We start from the raw sequence: 17,000 nt of genomic DNA on the forward strand, positions 1-17,000 counted from the left end.
CTCATTCATCTGTTTACTATTAAAATGTTAAATCACGTGTTTTTAAGCGAAGATTATTAAAATTTATAAGCCTATATATATGACAGCTTTGTTCTTCTCTGATATAAACATAATTATATATATATATACACACAACACAAAATTACATTATAATAAACGAGTAAGAAATAGGTTGACGTTCAGATAATGAAAAGAATAGTAAGAAATAAATGACGTAAGAAGTCAAACAAACGAATTTAACCAATCTTTATTTAATTAACTTTCCACTGTCTTCGTTAACTGAACATTATTTTCCGTAGGGATAACATTTGCAGGCGTTGTTAATGCATTTTCCCGACCTATTTCCCCTACGTTTGCAATCCTTGTCACAAGTGCGGTAAACGCACACGGCCGCTTCGGCATTCCAATTAGCGAATGTATCTAAAAATATTGACGTTTATATAATTAATTCTAATTACTATCTTTAATTAAATTCATTCTAAGAATATAAAAATTTCCTAATTTTACTTACGCATTGTTACGAACAGAATCAATAAGAGTAGTGTTATTTTCACAATACCCGCCATTCCTTTGAAAATCTGAAATCTAACAGAAATTAAATTTTATATTCATGATTATTATTAAAACATAAATGTCGTTAAGTTATCTAAATGCTGGTATATTTTATGCGAAGGATGCTTAGAATAAGAACTGATTAAACTATTATTAAATAACTAGACTATCTCGGTGTCACTATCATTCACATATTTAAATGAATGCGCTTTCACACGTGTGCCATTGTATCTATATGTGAAAATAGCATACATATTGCTAGTGAAACTAAAAGTATGGCTACGTACCAATTGTTGAAGGCAATACGATACGATGTCGTGATCTATAAACAATTGATATTTATAGAATGATTAATAAATTAAAATGTTTATGGTTTACAATAATTGGAAGAATTGTAATTAAAGTGTTTTGTTATAGTGAATATCCAGACGATAATAAAATATTTATGAAATTGCTAAATGTTGTCTGGTTCTGTTATATGGAAAGTATGGGACGTTTGTTGTTTTAATTGATGAGTGAATCTATGAATTTACTCATTTTCTTTCATAAACATCTCGAAAACGGAGTTAAATAGCTGAATATACAGGATACAGGATATAGAAAGCTTAGCGATTGAAGGGTCTGGAGCGAAAGTCACATGATCTAAATTCAAAATTACTTCTAAATATAGTTAGATAAACGATCAGCATGAGTCGATTCTTATCAGCAGAAGTGCAAGATACAAGAGCAAGACACAGTAAAATCGAGAGCAGATATGAACTATATATAATAATTATACATGAACTTTCGGTCTGAAGCGGAAGTCCCGTGATTTTTTAAAATTAAAGATGATTCAAGATTGCAGTCTCGTATTGTGACTATGACAGAGTAAATAATAGCTACATTTCAAATATCTCTTCAGATCGTACATTAAACTGGTATTTTAATTATAGATGTACTGTACATAATTTATTAAAATGAATGTAGAAAAAAATTGTCAAGTAAATACAATATAATCCCTTTTTCACAAGTTTAACTTACTTTGCACGTGATCAGACGCCTGGTGTATAATAGTTTTCATTGAAGAAGATCTGTCAAATCAAATGGCAGGCGGATGAATTCAAACAGGCCCTCTTCTGTTACGTATATAGTTTTGAGTCAGTATTAAACATTTACAAGTACTGTTAGAAAGCTGGTGTTTACGTCCATTAATGAAATAAATTGGCTTCCTGTATTGTTGACTTTGCATTGTATCCTGTTTCTCACGTCGTTAATTTAGTGACTGGGTCATACACAGCGTTAAATGTTTCCCTTTCTTATTTGCATTCAGCGGCGTACCCAGGATCTGAGCTAGACGGTGGGCAACTCGTAAAGTTTCAATCATGTAAACAAAATAATGCAAACTGAACTGGTATAATTATAATTGTGCATTGTTGTACTTACTTTTTTGTTGCAAATCTGCACATTTTGAAACCTCCTTAACCCAAAAACGTGTAATAAAATCTAGCAACAAAAATTGCGTAACTTTCCCGGATATTATGAGTTTTTATTAGAAAAAGTTTACTTTTTCCTAAATAATATACATGTATGGCTCCATTTCTTTGGGCAGCGAACAGCGAAATAGTTCTAAGATTTCACGACAGATGGCTCTAGGCTCTAGTCTAGTGACAATATTCATTATTCAAATTGATTCTAGATTGATACGTCTGTATTGTGTGTCTGTGTGTCAATTACTACACTTTAACTTTTCTTCTAGGGCAGAACTCCTGAAAGACATAAAAAATAACATATATATAAGTATAAAAATAGTAATAAGATATAAAGGTTAAAGGTTGACATAAAAGGAATAACAGGATATAACGTTAAACGATAATTAGGCCGGAGTCTTCGTTTAACTATATGAGAATTTCCGGTGTAGATCGGAACACGCGTCATTCTTTAAATTTCAACATAATGAAAACTTCCAGCTCACAATACCCGCCATTGTGACGATATCGCGATAGGTAATCGCTCGTTTTTCTTTATTCTGTTAAATTTTCACATATAGAAAGAATGGCAGGTATTGCGAAAGTAACACTGCTCCTATTGATTCTGTTCGTGACAATGCGTAAGTGATATTACGAAATATTCCTACCGTTAAAGTAAATTTAATTAAAGATGGTAATTAAAATTAATTATATAAATGTCAACATTTTTAGATACATTCGCTAATTGGAATGCCGAAGCGGATGTCGCAAGTGCGTGTGTTCATCGAAGATGCGACTCGGGGTGCAAACGTAATGGATACAAATCGGGAAAATGCATTAATCATGCCTGCCATTGTTATCCTCGTAAGAATTAATGTTCAATTAACAAAGAAAATGGAAAGTTAATTAAATAAAGTTTGATTTAATTCAATTGTTTGATTTCATACTTCATTCATTTCTTGTTTTTTTTTTGGGTGTTCATTGTCTTAACGTCAACCTATTTCTAATTTGTTTTATTGTAACATAATTTCGTGTTGTGTATTCCGAAAAAGGTAGGAGTAATAACGAATAAATCTTTCATCAACGTTTACACTTTCCTTATAAAACTCATTACTACTATTAACATTTTATAGTAATTTAAAATATAAAAAACTTCTATAACAAAATCAGATAACAAATGGAGCCATACATGTATATTATTTAGGAAAAAGTAAAGTTTTTCTAATAAAAACTCATAATATCCGAGAAAGTTACGCAACTTTTGTTGCTAGATTTTATTACACGTTTTTGGGTTAAGGAGGTCTCAAAATGTGCAGATTTGCAACAAAAAAGTAAGTACAACAATGCACAATTATAATTATACCAGTTCAGTTTGCATTATTTTGTTTACATGATTAACTTTGTAAGAGTGTAAACCTACGGACTACATGTTTATTCAACAATTCGCATCATTCTAGTGTGGTTTACCATTATTATTAGTTATAACCTTAAATTAGTTATAAATATTACTAGTTTACAGGTTTTTAGACCTGATATTAAAACTCATAATTAACATAATTATTTATATCGGGAGTGATCGACTCGAAACCTGTGTTCTTACATTGTGAAGACGTTTGCTAGTACATTATATAAATTCCATTATGTAAGTTCGAAGCCTTCGCGAGAGAGGGGGAGTGGCGAGTTTTCTTGGTTCCGAAAAGAACTTAGAAGCCCTCGATGGTTGCTACCCGATTAAAGTAAACGAATTAATGTTATTTTTACTGAGAGTTTTATTTGAAGTCAAATGTTCTTCTAAGGATATATAATCGATGGTAAACAACGCGAGATTAATCCAGAATGCCTTGAAGTGGTTGATGAACATAATGAGCTATAGGATGTGGGTCCTAGGGATTAAATGGCTACTGGGAACGTCGACCAATGGCGAATTGCTGCAGTCCTGTAGTTTTCAAGACTACCTCTTCCGGTAAATATATTAAATGAAAAGGTGATATACTGACTCCCGAACCAGGCCAGAACGAATGACATCTCTATTTTAATATGGAATGAACTTGTAGCATAAGTTGACGACTTCCTACAGCAGAGGTAGACAGCGTTTGACACAAAGAAATGTATTCTTCACGCAACAGATCTCGCCTTAAAATGTAAACAACTTCGCTGGTAAGTATATTTTATCTTAATAGAATACAAATGTATCTGAATAGAGCGATACTAAATAAAAGTGAAATAAAGATACAAATACTGTTAACCGTTTTAGCAATAATAAAAACAAGAATAATAGCATTATTTAAATATTTCCGAAATTAAAAAATAGTACAGTAATTGATTATAAAATTCAATAGGAAGGATAACTGATGGAAATAACTAAGTCTTTAAACAAATTATATATTTCTAGTGTTTATATATTTAAAGTCTGTCACAAAAAAAATTAATAATAATTGTAATAATTACTGTTGACCTTGTTATTTAAAAAACAAACATTTCAAAGTGATCAATCGCCGACATCACACACTTTGTAGGCTTAAGTTATTAAACTGTAAAAGTAGACACTGCATATTATCCGAATGTTATGTTTACATAACAAGGAGAGTATTGAAATCCTGTCACATTTGACCCTTCGAGCATTATTGCAAATCTACATTTTGAGATTTTCTGAACCCAAAAACGTCTAAAACAGGCACAAAAATTTCATGCGTGCGTGTATGTGTGTTGGTGATTTTTTGTTTAATGTCTTCGGATAAAGTGAAGATTAAAAAACGAAATTTGATTCAGAAGCTTGTGTATAAACGGCATAGATACCAGTAAATTTCGATAAATAAAAGTCGATGGAATAAAAATATAAACATGAGCCACGTATCAAATGTCAAGAAGACGTCGAATTTAATGAAGATTTTACTGGCTATTAGCATTTATATTGTTTTATAAAACTCGTTCCTACCCTGAAAATTAAGTTTACACCATTTTAAAATAATTCATAATGTAAAAATTTTTATAACAAAATAAGTGTGACGCGATACATAATTTCACCTATGGTTAATAATATTAAAAATACTTAAAATAAAATCTTATAGCAGCCGGGAAAGTTAGGCAACTCGTGACTTTGTTTTTTTTTTTTTTTTCATGTTCTATTCTAGGATAAATATCACCTGCAAATAAGGCTCTTACCTGAGTATCCACACTTTCTCTTACGTCCAATGAGTTTCATGCTTATTTTTGTGGCGGCATGATCTCGCCACGTTGTGTTACCGTCGTAGGACTCTTGTGGCATCTTGCAGACACAGCGAGGCCGTTCGCCATCTTAACAGTGTCACCTGAAAATAATATTGTCACTTGATTATTATCAAAATGAAAGTATAATCTTTTTGATAAATCTTTGAATTTTTGCTTCACAAACTTTTAGTTTCTAATTAAATGATTATTAAATATATCATAAGTATTTTGATTACACTTATCAAGTATCATAAGTATTTGATGTATCAAGTATTCTGATGTTGATGTATCAAGCGTATTTTAAACTACGTATATATTTTCAGTTGTTTATCAAAGAATTATAATTGTAATTTATATATTTTTTGGTTACGAGTGAAATTACTTAGTATTTGTATTTAATAAAACTGTTTATTATGGTTATGTTAATACCTAACGAAAGGTTGTAAGTGGTTTAAGTGAAAGTGCTTCTTATTCGGAATTATTTTTTCAGAATATAAAGTGAATTTAGAAAATAATTTCTTTTCTACATTTCTGTCAAATAAATTATATTCTAAATAAAGTTACGCTCTAAACTATATCAAGCGCAATATCATTCGTAGATTTAACGTATCTGTTATATTTTGAATCGGGAATATATCAATATTATCTTTCATTAAACATGGTAAAGGTAGTAATTTATTATATTATTGTAAAAAGCATTAAAAGACTACACGAAAGTTTGTCAACAGAAATAAATTATAAAATATGTAAATTTTTAAAATTACTTTGACGTACGCAATTGAAAAGTAGACTTTGATGTCTTCTAAATACGGAAAGCGATGAGTAAATTACTTTCTGTTATAAATTAAATCCATAACAACACTGATGCTCTTTCGTTATCGTTATATAACCATTTAAATATAGTTTATTAATACTTGGAGATATAACTAAAAACAAAAATAATTAAATTAAACTATTGTATAATGTCTTTGGCGTAATTAAGAATTATACTACTTAAAACTATACAAACAATGAGGAAACTCTACGAGGACCGACTTTCTCTTCGATACCGCCAAAAAGCGAACATTTGCCTATAGAAACAAGAGATTTTTTAATCAAAATTGCAGCTAAGATATTTAAAATATATATTATAAATTATAAATTACTGAAATTCGTAAATAATGTTGTTTAAATCGCTTGGAATTAACTTAAGAAACTTTAATTTTATATTGTATATTTGTACAAATTAACAACACGGATCTACGAATCAAAAGGAGATTTTCGTTGTTTGAATATAAATTTATATTTAACTGAATACAACGTTTAAATAAAACAAATTCATTTTATTTATTTATAAATAAGTTCAAATGGAAATTTTAACGACGATTTGATATTTAAACGCGATTTTTAATTTTTATAAATAAATAAATTAATTAATTACTCTGTTGAAGTCTTCTTAAAAGGAAATTCTGTCATAAAGTAACGAATCGAAGAGAGAATAAGTGAAGATTTTCGCCATTCTGTCGATTTCGATATGTCGTTTGACAATTGAAAATTTAACAATACGAAGCCATTGTTACCAAACAATCGAACGTCTCTACAAATTTTTACGTCAGTCTTTTAATATAATAAAAAATGTATTTTAATTGAATTATATTTTCAGAAATGAAAAACTTCTTCAAAACATAAATGATATAACAATTATTATAAAAAATAAAATTATAAATATTAAATACTTGAAACTACCTTAATAAAAGTAGATCGAATATAATTTCTTTAATTATAAATAAACACCAGAACACTTGCTAAGCCTATTGTACTTTAATATTCAAACGCTTTCAGGCTATTGCAGACGGGATAACAGGGGAGATAAGATCAACAAGTTCACGTGCAATAGGAGGATAGAGGGAGTAATGGAGGAATTACGTAAATATAAAAACACAAATACGGTATATAAAGGAGCGCCAAACATACAGATTGCTAAGGAATGATAAAGATGAAGTGAGAATGCAAGAGAAATCAGTGGTCTACGAAATTCCTTTCGAAAATCAGCAGTTAGGAGTGGCAAATGATTATGTTAAAGTCACTAGAAGAAGCTTGGCAACACGTATAAGTGAGCACAAATACGACGTGAATAGAGGACCTAATAACACCGTATTGGCAGTCGTGGCACAAACAGAAGGAGCGAGTGCGAAGTGAGATGAAGCGAGAATAATTAAGACGGTCTATTCTCCGACGATTGCGTTAGGTATGAAAAAAATAAAGTGAACAACAAGAGCTTAAATGCAAAGGTCGCTAATGCTCTCCCAACGGCCTGGAAATACGTAATAGAAAAAGAAATGGGAATTAAAAACCCGTAAAAGATTGTTTCAGTTATGCTTTAACTAGTTTAATGTATTTTCGTTATACAGTGGTGCCTCATATAACGAACAGTACATTACTTAATCCGTTTCAGGTGCATGTCCGTGTAAAGTCCGTTATACGAATTGCATTTTTCCATAGAAATACATGTTAAAACATCTAATTCGTTTTGCAGCATAAAATAACCGTACTGTACCGTAAAGAATGAAAATAAAGCAGTCATCAATTATGCCGGGTAGCCAGATGTGAGGAAGAGGTGAAGGAACACTTTCTTCACACATTCATATGGCCACACACTTTTTACACATTGCAGCGGGTCTTTTTTTTTATTCGTTTTTAATCGGAGTCAGATTTAGGAGAGGCTATCGGGACTTGCAAGGTCAACTCCTCTTGTTCCGTCCTTTGTTTTTTGGCAGCTGGATTCTTGAAAAACATATCCAAAATGGTCTGTTTCGCTCTCTTCTTCAACGCCTGTTTTCCAAAATACCTACATCAAGAAGCTATTCTGGGAAGCCAAGAAGGGGAAAAAATCTAAAAATAGTATATTGTCAATGGCAACCGCAAAAGACTGGAAAAATCATTCGCACTTGATCACAGAAAATCCGTTGATCGCCTCACGTAAGTGCCGAACGGAATGTCCGTTATTCGAGGCGTACGTTATACGAGGCACCACTGTATTTTTACATTTGTTTGATTATATAATGTATTAGTAATTTGTTATTTATTTAATATTTAACCGTTTAATGTAACAATTTTAAAATATTTCCGAAGATTTTAAACTTAACGAATGTTCGAAAAGCTTTCTGTTCGATTGTAGAACACGAAGCTTTTCGACGTTCATGCCGGAAAAAAATTCATGGATAATATGGTTAATATTTCTTTGTTTAAAATAAATATATGCATGCAAAACTGTACTACAACATAGTTCTTATGTTCTGCACAGCGGTTTTCGAAATATAGATAGAACGCGCCTTTGTTTAATGGAAGAATGTGTTTATGTAATCAAACAAAGAGCAAATATCCTTCCTACTTTCTTTCTGTTATTATATTGTCATACATATATCTTATACCGAAACAAGAGTAATGCAACTTGATAAGTATAAGTCATTTATGTCAGAGTAAAGCCGACGTATTTCTGCATCCAGGTTTTCAATTGAAAGTCGTGAAAGTCGTGAGTCGTGAAACACGAATGCAACTAACCTGTACTAAGATATGTATTTTTATTTATATTGTAACTGTTATAAATTACAAACCATACTAACTGTTAAGTCTACGAGATAATGCAAATTTCAGCTAAAAAAAGATTTTTGTTCTTGTACTTAAAAAATGGCAAAAATATATTTGCGAAGGGCAAAGTTATTATGTATATAAAAATATAAAATATACATAATAACTTTGTCCTTCGTTGAATTAAACAGAATTATAATTATATATACTTAATATAATATATATATACTATATATAGGCTATATACACAGCACGAAATATACTATGTTACAATAAAACAAGTTAGAGATACGTCGACGTTAGGATAATGAAAAAAAAAGCAAAAAATAAATAAAGTAAAAAGTCAAACAATTGAAATTAACCAATCTTTATTTAATTAACTTTCCATTCTCTTTGTTGATTGATCATTATTTCCCACGAGCGTAACAATTGCACTTTCTATTAATGCACTTTCCCGATTTGTATCCATCACGTTTGCAATCCGAGTCGCAAGTTCGATGAACGCACGCGCTTGAGACATTCGCTTCGGCATTCCAATTAGCCAATGTATCTAAAAATATTGACATTTATATAATTAATTCTAATTACCATCTTTAATTAAATTTACTTTAACGGTAGGAATATTTCGTAATCTCACTTACGCATTGTTACGAACAGAAACAATAAGATCAGTGTTATTTTGGCAATACCCGCCATTCTTCGAAAATCTCAAATGTAACAAAAGTTAAATTCTGTAATCATGATTATTAGTAAAACATAAATGTCGTCAATTTAATTAAATGTTCATATATTTTATGCAAAGGATGCTTAGAATAAGAAGTGATTAAACTATAAATAAGTAGACCAGATCGGTGTCACTGTCACACGCAGTCATCTATTACGGACAGTGTCACTATCATCTACAAATAAAAATGAGAGCGCTGTCACTCCCGTTGTATTTAGATGAGAACATAGCATACAGATTGCTGAAAGTACGATTTGCATTCAGGTGAAGAGATTTTAATTTAAAAATAGGGTCTACAAAAACAAAAGGTATTGCTACGTACCAATTGTTGAAGGCAATACGATGTCAGATGCCGCGATTTATAAACAATTGATATTTATAGAATGGTTGAGAGATTAAAATGTTTATGGTTTACAATAATTGGAAGAATTGTCGTTAGGTTTTTCTTACAATCGATGTCTAGACGATAATAAAACATTTATGAAATTGTTAGATGATGTGTGGATCTGTTTTATTTACTTATTAATTGCGTGTACAAAAGGAAATACTACGGGACATTTGATATTAGCGAGGTTGAGGCCGAAGTTTTAAACGCAAAATTGTGTACGTCGGACGTTCGGCGCCGCTTTCCTGTAAGCCTAGAAGTTTGGCAATGGCATTTGGAAAGTCAATAGAATCATGCTCGACATTGCAAATGCCATTGTCAAACTTCTAGGGTTACGGGAAAGCGGCGCCGAACGTCTGACGTACACAATTTTGCGTTTAAAACTTCGGAAACATGCGAATAAAAAAACAATAGTCGTGAGAAAAATGTATGCTCAAATAAATATAAGAGACTATAATTTATAAAATAACCGTTTACCAATGTTTTTAAAATGTAGAAAATCTTCATGTAGAGCTTGTTCCACAAGACATATTCTGAATATACGATAGAAAAAGGACCCAGGTAGGTGAGCCAGGTAGGTGAGTAGGTGACCCAGGAGGTTAGGGAGAAAGGAAGGTTAGAGAGTTTATTTAAAGAAATATTTTATTTCATTCTTTCAATACTTTTGAAATGGGATAAGGCAGCCATGATCCATGTTGGCAGCCAATTATCCATTAAAAACGAATATTGGCGAAATAAATGGTTGGTAGGACCGTTGTTGAGGGAATAGTTTTGCAAAAACGCCAATGATTTTCACGAAGGATAGTCACGGTTTTAATTATGTTATCAACACGTCGTTTGAAAATAAGTTTTGAATTAAAAATGATCCAGAGATCATTATAAAAATTAACATATTTTATGGGATTATTATACATTTTATACATAAAATGTGGGCGACTGAGGATTAGAAATAAGTGAAAAACACATCATTATAGTGTTTTATAAATTAATTTTTAGGTTAGCTTTTTCTGAAATGGAAGGAAAGCAAAGCAGATCAGACTGCAGAACACTAGGGTCGTGATTAATCAATTTAATATCGTCAGCCTAGAATGATTTAGGCGAATAATATAAGCTAAATAAGCTGAAAAATAGGCTGCTTAAAGACCTGTAGACCTGCAGACATGTAAATTCCCACTGACGTCTGTCCGTTGTCTGTCGTTTCTCAATTTCGAGAACAGAGAAAGATTCATGAAATTCAAGAACAGACATAGAAATTTCGTAGATCCCGATTAACGATATAAGAAGTTCTTGTATAGACCGGACGTCGGGTGATACGTGGATAACCGGCACGGCTCCGTTCTTGTCAGGAAAAGTATGATGTACAGTGATAAGACACTACTAATTTGAGATGAAAACCTTAACATTAATGAATTTAAAATGTGGTTAAAAATTGCAGCCCAACATTGTGACAATGCCGGTTGCAATTAATAATTGATCGTATCTATATAAATTACGAAGACAGATTGCCTTCTTTCTAAATTCTGAAGGATTATTGGTATTGTTTCCGAAAGATTGGTGGCGGTGGAATTATTCTGTAGGCCACAGGATCGCATTGATATTAATTTACAAGGAATTTAATAAATTGCAGAGCCTATGTTACAGAAATCGGTAATTTAGACAAATCATAATAAATAAGTTATGAGTTTCGTTATTGAAAATTCAATAATAATAACGTACAACAAGCTGATCGTATTGAATATCGCCATTTGTTTAGGGTAATAAAAGATAGACTGAGTTTTTATTCTCTTATATTCCGTCTTTTATGATTTAATAATTGAAATCTGGTTCTTTAATTTTCCCAGAAAATGCATTTTGTTGTAAATAAAAGTCAGACCAGACTAATTATCTCATCTAAATTCTTCGTGAATAAAATTATTTAGTTAAGAATATATAAACTACATTCCTCTATTTTATTGGAAAAACTATGTAATCCGCTGTAAATTCCTATATTTTATAGATAAAACTATATAAAATATACCTCTTTATAAGATAGAAATCAGAGATTACTCGTAAGTATATTCTATCTTTTGTAGTTTATAATCATTCAATACATAAACAACCTTTTTAGGTAATTATGCAATATTTTCTCATAGTGTTTCCCAAAGAATACAGCCAGTGGATAAAACCACTGACAGTTGGTCACGAGTTCGCCCCGACCAACGGGTTGAACCCAGGGGAGATGGACAGGTTTCCTTCACGTGTCTAATTCTTAAATAGGTGCCAGTTTTTCATTGAAGTTCACCCTACAGGCACTCTACCATAAGAAGATTGCTTTTGTGTGCAATTGTTTGTTGCGTGGTCTTATTCCATCACGCCACTCTCCATGTTTAATATCGTATGTTAAACATGGAGAGTGGAGTGTAAAACATTATTGTAAAACTATTTTGTATAATCGGTTTATTCATATACAAATTTATTTAATTCAAAATGTATGCTGAATTCAACTACATATAAACGTAGTAGTGACTGAAAGTTTTCTGTGTATCTTTAAAGAGCATTTTGGGTAAGGATTTTTTTTAAATATAAATAACACAAATATAAGTAATAATGTAGTCATTTTCTGTATGTAAATAGCAATAACATATACACTAATTATGACGAGGACACGTATTCTTGGTTTGTTAGAACTCTTATTGACGTAAAGGAGATCCAAAGTCTGTTTATCCAAAGTTTTTGTTTCCCGGATCAAGAAACGAAGAAAGATCCTCTTTGTTATAAGAATATTTGTCTCCGTTTGGAAATTGCAACATAAACAGTGCATACATTTACATTTCAATTTGATATTGTACACTTGTGTTAAGATCTCTACGTATCCGGACCAACACCCCGAAAATATTCCCGAGGTTCTAGATTGACATGTGTAAACTGACGACTTAACATCCTTGATCATTCGGCTGGCTGTTTACGCAAGTAATTAAGTGTTTAATTTTTTAAACGTTTCTACTATAAATTCATTCACCTCCAGGAGTAAATGCACCACAGGTTTAGAACCACTGATATAAGAGATGTAAGAAAAAACATTCTATAACCAACTGATTTTGGTCTACTCTATATACATATATAAAATGTTTTGTTTACAATCGCTATGACACTTTTCCGTAGCAAAAAATCGAAATTGATTTTCCGTTTCTTCGTATCGACGTAAGAGTTTTAAACACGTGAGAGAAGCGAAGGAGTGTTCGCGCTTTGCCACGTGTTACAATTATATTGTCTTCTCGTTGTGTAGGGTGTATATTTTCTATATGTTGCTTATACGTAATGATTAATATCTGTATGATTTCTTGACGGTTTCCATGTTTCGTGCTTTTTCTATGGTGATCAATTCATCACTGCTTTGCACCCATTGACGTGGTCATACAAACTTTACGATTTCAATACATGTAGATACAATCTGTCCATAATGGTTTTATTCTCATTTCTTCGAAGATATATTCGTAGATATATTCTACACTCTCATCTATACAGTCTTTAGAAGACACTTCGGTCTCTTATTCGGGATCTTTCTCAGTGATAAGTCGATATACATTCTGTTACTATTTATAGTCATTGTTTCTACTTCATAATACTCTATTTAATTAATAGTAATTGCAAAAATTAATTTAATTTGAATCGTAATTGAAATTTTTGGAGATTTCCAGTTGGGGGTCTTCCTATTGAAACATTTTCTGAATTTTTGTCTACACATGGGGATATAAACAACCGCATATTTTGAATTATAGGGAAAACATTTCACCATTGGATCATAGTACTTGATGGCCTTTCTAACCGAAATCCTGTCTATCAAATAAAAGGATGAAAAATTTGAATAATTTAATTCATATAACTTCATCTATAAATGAATTACATTATGTAGTATATAAATTACTGTAGGTTGTAAGCTACGTATAAGTGACTTTCTTAACAAAGAAAATCACTTATACGTCCTAGACGTTGTTACCAACTTGTAGTTTCCAAATCTACACAAAGACATTACACAGACGAGAAATTGATCATGGTATTGAACTGCTTCAAGATCCTCAATGGTGAGTGTAAAACTAAATTTTTATTTAATTCTTTTGTACCTTTAAGATATAAATTCGATAGTAATTGTAAGAATGATTCATGTAAAATGTCGTGAATGGAAATTCATTTCTTATTGTCGCGACGTGGATTTTAATTGTGACTCACGTATGAATCACAAACAGAAGTTATCTAAGGAAATTATAAATTATTAATTATCGTTTGAAATCCTCGTATAAATGGGAATTTTCGTTTATTTATTAAACGTGTAAAATAATTACGAATTAGCAATCCTCGTATAATTCGTGTAATAATTGAAAGAATTTTGAGGTTAATGACTTTTCGAAGTAAAATTCTCCATCCTCTCTGAAAGGAATTGCAAAACAAAGTGAGTAAATATCATTGTCAAATTAATATCGAGATTATTTTGATAATGATAAGGACAAATTTACACTAAATAAAATTCGTATGCGATAATATATTTAATATAAAAGTGATTCTAAACACGATAGACAATGTAATTTTCCCTTTCCGGCTGCTATATAATAAAGAGAAAGTATGGCCATAGGTCAACCCCTGAGAATTTTACATTTTTGGACTCAGGGGACCTCGAAACGTAGAGAAATGCAAAAAAACATCGCGGGTAATCGCCGTATGTATGGATGTTAGTTAGTGTATGGAGGGAGCACGATTTCGTTTCTCCATTTCGAAGCTTAATAACTCCTGTGCCTTTTGTTAAAAATTTCTGAAATTTTGAAGGAAAGTTTGGATATAAGAGGCACTGAGGTAATTAAAGTATGGTGGTTAAAGGTCAACGGAGTGGAGAGATAAAGCGGATCGTGTGTCCTATCTCGAGTAGGGTTGGAATTAGTGGAGATTGTACTCGTTATCATCATTTACAATTTTCTAAATATATTTTTCAAAATTCCCGTGATTAACTTATAATTAGGAGAAATATATCTGGAAGGAACTGACGATAATTTAAAGAATATTATGACGTTGTATAGGTTTGTGCAGTTCCTAATTATAGACTTTCGATTTTAAATAATTACCGAAATAGACTGATTATGTTGCAACAACATTCCTCTTTCACACAATTCATGACATTATGAATCACTCGCTGTAAATAATAACTAATAATCTAGTAAAACCGAGATAATACTTTAAAACTGTAAACCTGTATGTATCGAGTTTATGTATATCTTAATAGAGGGTTGGAAATTCGAGCAAACTGCTTGATAAATGCAGGGTGGGAACGAAAGTCACTTAACATCCCTGCTACTGAATGTCTATCCAAAGAATGAACATTGAACATATCATGTAGCGTGCATAACTCTGTAACCGTTAGAGGTAGGTCAAAATATCTTTCATCAATCGATTCCTTGTTAAATTCTGACCCTAAATGATGTGTCATATCATCCCATTTATATTTACAGTTTCGGAGTTGCATTCATTCAACGTTAGTTCGGTAGGACCCACGTCAGGGGTTATGAGGTATGGAGTCATACATATTCGGAATGGATCACCCACGAGTGAAATGTCTTTAGAATTTGTGGTCTATGTTATATCTACATAGAAGTGTAAAAGCACAGTTGCTGACGTCCTCCCGATTTCATTACTTCCTTGTTGTTTTTCCTCTTAGTAGTTACGTTATATTTTACACTAGTTTATCATTCATTTAAAAATATTATTAATGATTTTCTCCTCGAAATACTATATAATTTGACTTATAATACCTCCTCTGAAGCAGAAATTCGGTATTCAGAAACAATGAAAATGCATTGTTTAAATTCAATTATAAATACACAGGTTTTACTGTATAGATATGGTAGATCAGTAGATTTAAATTTGAAATTGAAATTAAACAAATGCTCTCAAATATCTTTTAAAATAAAATCCGTAAGAATTGTAATTCCGGATTCCTCCGTCCGGAAACAGAGTTAGTTCCTTTACAATTGGGTTTCAAGATGACTTTTACAACTCGGTTTTTTGCAACGAAATAATGACGCAATTTCTGGGATATTCCTCGAGGAAATTGCTGTAAAACTGTTATATATAAATCAACAAAAATTTCTGTCGACAGTTTCGAACATCATAAAAGTCGTGTACAGGTTAATTTCACTGGTGAGTAAATACGATTATTTCTCGTTATTTTACTGAATTACACTTTAAAATACCCTTTATGCCTAGCGAAGTGTTTATAATTTTAAATACAGTAAAACCTGTGTTCAACGGAATCGCCGGGTGCCAAATATTTTTCTGGTTTAACAGATTTTTTCCTTTTATTCGAGTTCCGTTTTGGAGAGGTTTTACTGTATTTATAATTATAACACGATAAAATAGTAACATAATTTAGTATTTTGGCATTTAATTATTGATAAATTATATTAAGCAACGCTTGATATTTATAGTAACATTTAACTTACTACAGTAAAACCTGTCCACAACGGACCCTGCTTAAATAGGAAAAAAATCATCGTAACTGAGCGATTTTTCTCTTTAAAAAAATAACCCTGTTTAAAACGTAAACCTGCCAAATCCGGACGATTCCGGCTTACACAGGTTTCACTGTATCATTATTTTAAATTAAATATTAAACATTAATTCTATTTTCTTCTTGGCAGTTGCAAACCTCATCGTGAGAAACCCAACATTATAACTTTCTTCTATTGTAAAGGACGAGCAGCAAGTGATTCATAATGCGTTTTGCCATGGTGACAATCCTATTCTTTGTGGTTCAGTCGGCATTGGTAGAGAGAAAAAGTCGAGGCAATTTGAGATCTCTTGCAAGGGCGTACAACAGGAAAGTAAACAAAGAAGGTTCGTGTTCCAAACCATTGCGTACGTTGATACCCGTGAATAACGCACCCGACAAAATCTTCCTTCCTCACTGTGCCATGTTGCACAGGTGCTCTCAAGATTCGGGATGCTGCCAAAGTACTACAAAAGTATGCGATGCCAAGAAGACGGAATTCGTCACTCTACCTTTCTTGTTCAGTGAGGTGATGAGTGATGGCTCTCACGGTCGTTTAAAGCCAATCGCTCTCACTTTTGTTAACCATACGGCATGTGCTTGCAAGAG

General features: G+C 31.7%; 1 long non-coding RNA gene across 1 annotated transcript; it reads right to left on the bottom strand.

The window, feature by feature from the left end:
* Nucleotides 1-229: 229 nt before the first annotated feature.
* LOC136973923 (uncharacterized) lies at nt 230-9,500 on the bottom strand. The gene is made up of 2 exons (XR_010880568.1): nt 9,413-9,500; nt 230-420 (listed from the first exon to the last, which is right to left on the bottom strand). It is a non-coding gene; the product is annotated as an uncharacterized lncRNA (long non-coding RNA).
* Between the last annotated feature and the right edge of the window lie 7,500 nt (nt 9,501-17,000).

Source organism: Centruroides vittatus, unplaced genomic scaffold, assembly GCF_030686945.1.
Source record: "Centruroides vittatus isolate TY-2023 unplaced genomic scaffold, ASM3068694v2 contig_3309, whole genome shotgun sequence".
NCBI lineage: Eukaryota > Metazoa > Arthropoda > Arachnida > Scorpiones > Buthidae > Centruroides > Centruroides vittatus.